This window comes from Microcaecilia unicolor, chromosome 3 (assembly GCF_901765095.1).
Source record: "Microcaecilia unicolor chromosome 3, aMicUni1.1, whole genome shotgun sequence".
Taxonomy (NCBI): domain Eukaryota; kingdom Metazoa; phylum Chordata; class Amphibia; order Gymnophiona; family Siphonopidae; genus Microcaecilia; species Microcaecilia unicolor.
The window spans coordinates 349,581,970-349,588,313 of record NC_044033.1 but is presented as its reverse complement, the minus strand read 5'-3'; positions in this window follow the sequence as shown (position 1 = coordinate 349,588,313).

Here is a 6,344-nt window from a genome sequence, read left to right as displayed (position 1 = left end):
TCACCTCTCACCCCTACCTCTCCTGTCTTACTCCTTCCCTAGCGTCATATTTCCTTCTTTTTCACCCACTCCCCATTATACAATTCTACCCTCTGTACTTACCATCCTCCTCTCACTCATCTCTCCTCGAGAACCTCCATGGTCCCCACATTGTTCCACCATGCCAATATCTCCCCTCCCTCTCACTTCTTATACTCTTCTAGCCCAGCATCTCCTTGTCCCCCCAACCCCTCTCTCTCCTCCACCAATGTGGTCCAGCATTTCCATTTTCCCTCTCTTTGTTCCCTCCACCCCTATGGTCCAGCATTTCCCTATCCCCTCTCCTTGTTCCTTCCACCCCTACGGTTCAGCAAGTCGCTGTCTCCTCTTCCCCCTTTTCCTCCTTACAGTGCCAGGAGACATGGCTACACAAATCCCCAATGCCATGTGCCTTCCAGGTTGTATAGACAGCAAATTGCACACCAGAAGAGAAAGCCTGCTAAGTGTACACAATTCAAGAAGGAACCAAGCCATCAGGGTTTGTATAAATGCATCTCCTGTAGATCCAACATCTCTCCCTTTCTCATACTCTCTCTTTCCTCCTCCTCTTCTGGTCCACCATCTTCCTCTTCTCTTCCCACTTTCCATCTTTATAACACCAGGCTTCCCAAGGCAGATTACAATAGTTAGTATAAAGTTGAACCCATCAGGAAACAGAATATCCTCACTGAAATTTGGCCATCTGTATTGTATAGAACACTAGAAAAATGAGCACAAAATACAGAGTTTATTACTGCTGTTTCTACCAGCTACAATATTTTTTAAGCTGTTTTAGTGATATTCAATTGTTATTTCATGATATTTATATCTACATATGGGAAGTTTTCAAATAAATTAAAAAATATTTAAAAAATCTTTTGTCCTCCACCTTTTAAGGCAATGCCTATCCAACTGGAACAGCTTTAGACATTTTACAGATGGACCATCCATAGGCAGGCCCTTATTTGTAATAATCAGCTTTTGCTATTGTTTTCAATAGCATTTGCTATTGTTTTGGGTCAAAAGGCTAGATAGCCTCATCCCGTCTCCTATTTTATCTAACCTCCTTGCCTTCAACCCCCCTCCCCAAGTCCAGTACCCTCTATTTTCCCTCTCTCTCTCTGCTGCCGCCCTCAACCCCCCTCCCCAAGTCCAGCACCCTCTGTTTCCCTGCTGCAACTGCCTCCACCCCCCTCCAGACTGTCAAGTCTGTTTTGTTTAGCGGTCACTGCAGCAATAACATGCTGCCTGAGCCGACATTGGATCCGCTCTTCTGGCTGAACACTAGTACTTCCCTCAAGCAGAGGGAAGGATCCAACGCCGGCTCAATCAGGCAGCGTGTTATTGCTGCAGGGGCTGCTAAACAAAGTAGGCTTGATGGTCCGGGAGAGTGGTGGAAGAGGGAGAACAGAAAGTGATTTTGGACTTGGGGAGAGAGGCATGCTGTGGAACAGTGGGGTGGGAAGGGAAGGAAAGGGAGGGGAGAAAGTTACCACAAATTTAAAAAAAACCCTTGCTGCAGTGCGCCAGCCCCGCAGGTTGAGAACGGCTTAGGTGCCATTTTTTTAAAAATCCATTTGGGGGAGCCACTGCGCCCACTGTGCCCCTTCTGGCTATGCCACCGTGTGGCAGCACGAATTGAGTTTAAGATTTCTTGCTTGGTATATAAAACTTTATTTGGCCAGGCTCCTGAGGTTTTTGCTCCCTGGGTTTCATTACTAGGATCCTCCTTTACCAGCAGAAATTTTGCCCGGGTTGCTTTTGACTTTTCCTGCTATTAAAGGACCAAGATAAAGGTCCATGTATGAGAAATCTTTTTCTCTTTTATGCAGTGAAAATTTGGAATTGTCTGCTGTTAAATGTTCATCTTGCTTCTACATACATTATTTTGTGGAAATTATTGAAATCTTATCTAAGAAATTTTATGAAGCTGTAGAATGATAATTCTTGGGTCTTTTTTTTTCTTTTCGTTTTATGTGTCTGTAATATTTGCTATCTCCCTTGAACCTACTATGGTGGGGATAGGGCAGGCTAGAAGCATTTTAGTATAGTGACACAGCATGAAGTACTATAGCTACTACCAGAATAAAAAGGACACAACATATTTTGCTGCTATTTCTTCTAGTCACCCTAGGATTATAAAGGGCAGTCGTTCTTTCCCTGGCATTTTGTGTGTGTGTATTTTAAGCAATCCACCTCTCCAGTGCAGGGCCACTGCCTCCTGTCTCAGCTCCACATTTGTTGTAGAATTAAATAAATAATGTTCTCATCAGCTACTTCCTTCCTCCAAATGAAACACTTTGCACAAGGAGTTGACAAACTATGACCACCTCAACTTTTACTTATGTTCAGAAGCCATACGATTAATCAAATTACAATTAGCAAGACAAACAACCTGGAGTTTTTTGGGAGGGTGATGAACCCTGGGCTGCAAGTATGCCCCAATACAAAAAAAGGTTGGGAGCCACTGCGCTATGGGCTGGAAACCCACTCTAGTTACAATAGCTAAGGGACCCTATTACTAAGCTGCAGTAGGGCTACTGTGCAGGTAGCGTGTGCTAAATCGACCCTACCTGCGGGGTAGCGTGGGTGCCCAGCGGTAGTTCCGAAGTTGGCGCGTGCAGTTTTCCATGGTAGAAAATTATTTTCTATTTTCTACTGCGGGGGTGAACTCCCAGCAGTAACTGGCAGCACGGCCACATTACCGCATGCTGCCTGATTACCACGCAAGTAGTGCGTGAGCCCTTACTGCCAAGAAAATAGGTGGCGGCAGGGGCTCAGGCAGTAAATGGCCATGTGCTACTTTTAATATTATCACAGCAGTCCACACACCACACAGATATGGACAGACTTCCCTGCCCACAGTGGAAAAATTAGCTACAAAGCACAATTATCTTGGGATTTTCTACTTAAGATAGTGCTCATCACAAATTATTAGGAAGGTGACAAATTCTACACTGGCACTGCCAGGAAGGACAAATAACAGAGCCCCCTCATGCACTTGCAGCCAGGGCTGGTGGAAGAGTATTGGATGCCATAGGCTATAAACCATTTACCACGTAAATAAGCTACCTGAAAATTGACCACTCTTTCTGCAAATAAAAATTCACAGTGATGCAAGGGTGAACTGACAGTGATCTGGGCCTCCAGGCACAAAGGGCCATGTGCCTCTAACCACCTATCAAAAATGGTTAAACTACTACTACTACTACTACTATTTAGCATTTCTATAGCGCTACAAGGCATACGCAGCGCTGCACAAACATAGAAGAAAGACAGTCCCTGCTCAAAGAGCTTACAATCTAATAGATGGAAGCTAAAGGAGAATGGGCCCCCTACTGCTGTGGGCCCTAAGGCATTGCCCTATTGTCTCAGTGGTCAGTCCGCCCCTTCATTGATGGTTCTTTGAGTTTGTGTGGCTGTCAGGATCTGCTGTTTCCCTAGGCAACTGTCTAGTCTTACCTACTGGTTGGAGTGGCCCTGCTTGCAGTCCTCCAGAGGAAAGACACAGCACCTGGAGCATCGCATATTATCACCTGAGAATGCATCAGAGGCAAACAACCATTCACTGGCTATCAAAGAAGGGTCTCTATGGCTTCCCTTCCCCAGCCAAGTCTCTCTCTTTTCACACTGAAAAACAGACCACTGTGAGCTTCTGCAGAAACAGTGACAGATAGCAAACAAAGCCTGAGCACCACTGTAATAGCTCCCCACGTCTTCCTAGTCTCTACACTTTTGTAGTGTGTATTTCACAAAAAGCACATCTTGCATTTTCCAAGGCCTGATTTTTATTTATTTATAGATGCCAACTTTTCAAACTGAAAATTGCTAAACTCAACAGAAATTATACCTCCCTGGACACAGTCAATGAGATATTGGGGTGCTGAAACACCCACAGAGCTCACTCCTATGTGTGTGTGTATGTGTATATATATTTTATTGACTCTGGGACTCCACTCTGACAGAATAAGCAGGATGCTAGTAGATCTGACCCCTCATCAGCCCAGGTATAGAAGCCTAAGGGAGGTAGAAAACCCGGAATGTCCCTGGAAGGGAAGAGAACCCAGCCCTGTAGTCACTCCCCAGAAGCCTAAGAGTCAGTCCGTGGAGGCGGGCCAGGATGCAGAGTTACCCCATCTAAGTAATATAATATACATCTACATCGAGGCTGCAAGAGGGAGGGGCCCGCAGGGACTGACAAGAACGCTGAGATGCAAAGTTGCCATATCCATGGTAAAACTGGGGAATTGGGCTATTTTCCGTGAGCCCCTGTGGGAAAAATCAGAAGCTGCAGGTAGCAGTGTTTTGGGCGTTTTTTCACGTGGGGTCCTGTGGACTGGTGAATTTTTCCCCTTGCCATCTTATTGGTCAAATTGACCAATAGGATGGTGAGGGACCAGGGATGTAGCCCACATTAATAGCTTGGAGCCGCCATGCCCTGCCCTGTCACGTGTGGAATGTGGACTTTAGACAGAGATGGTCGTGTTGTTGGCTTGGCTGGTGGCAGGTCTCCACTCCCCACTTGATGATCTGCTGAGCTCTCTGTCAGAGAGCAGATCATCAGGAGGGAGACCTGTGGCCCAGCACCAGAGGAGGCAGAGAAGACAGTATGCAGCACACTGGCAGCACAGCAGTGCCAGAGGCTGTAAGTTTTGGATGTACTTTTTAGAAGTTGTTGTTTACTTTTGCAATGTGTGTATGGATGTCTTTGTGCATGTGATAATGTTTTTATAACTGTCTATGCTTATGGCTATGATTTCTGAACATGTGGCATCATTAAAGGACAGACTTTTAAATGCCCAGTTGGGTATATATACTAATCTCAACTTTGTTAAATGTTTCAGACATATCCATCTGCTTGCTCCCATAATGTTACTAAATTCTATTATTCTGTTTCTCTGTATTTTCAAATGTAAGCCACCCGAGTTTGCTTGGGATAAGTACATAAGTATTGCCATACTGGGAAAGACCAAAGGTCAATCAAGCCCAGCATCCTGTTTCCAACAGTGGCCAATCCAGGTCACAAATACCTGACAAGATCCCAAGCTTTGTGGGATATAACAATTTTTAAAAAAAATCCTTTATCCTCCACATTTTAAGACACTGCCTACTCGCTGGATGGTGATGGCACAAGGAAAGCAAGTTTGGTCCAGTGAAAACTAACTCAAAATAACCTGCTCCTTAGCTGGACCCTAGTATTACCATAATGAAAATGCCATGCCTCTGTGGTTATGTTCCACTAATAAGTTAAACAATTAACTTGATTTCTTGAAAGAAGTTTATAAATTTGGGATGCATGACCAGGGACACGAACATACACTTATTTAGTCAATACTCCTCCTCATGTACAGCCACAAAACACATTTTTAGGGTGGATAGTATTCACAAGCGCCTCCTTGTGACTCTGGGCAAGTCATTTAAGCCTCCACTGCCCCTGGTACAAAAAATAAGTACCTGAATATATGTAAACCGCTTTGAATGTAGTTGCAAAAACCTCAGGCAGTATATCAAGTCCCATTTCCCTTTTATTATCAACTAGATAGAAGAGATAAGAGAGTTTTGGCAAAGTATAAATCATCACAAGAACAAAATATAAGAAAACCAATGGACTGCATTACTACTACTTATCATTTCTAAAGCGCTACAAGATGCATTAGGGGCTTTTAGCCCCTTTAGTTATGTTTAAACAAAAGAGATCTGCATGAAACAAAATATTTATTTTTATTTTGACTTCTAAAACCACTTGTCCATGAAACATGACTAAAAACAGAATAATCCATTTGTGTAGCTAAAATGTAAACTTCTACAAAACAGATGCAGATGTGATTCCATGTGCCCCAATGAAACTGACAGGAGAGTTTAATTTTACTTCCATTTAATTTCAGCATATTCCAGCTTCATAACACCAGGCTTCCTGTGTCAGCCTCAGGTGTTCAGCGCTGCGTGCTTTCTGGTAGCACTATACAAATGTTAACAATAATAATAATTACAACAGTTGTGATGAATCCATCAAGAAACAGGATATTCTCACTGAAATCTCACTATCTGTATCGTATAGGACAGTGTAAAAAATGAGCACAAAATAACTGCTGTTTTAGTGATATTCAATTTTTATTTCATGATATATCTAGACATGCGCAGCTTTCAAATAAATTAAAAAGCTGTCAATTTTTTAAAAACCCCAAATCTTTTCTCTTCCACCTTTAAAGGCACTGCCTAGTGCCTATCCAACTGGAGCAGCTTTAGACTTTTTAAAGATGAACCACTATTTTTAATCTTTTGCTATTGTTGTTTTCAATAGCATTTGCTATGTTTTGGTGAACTAA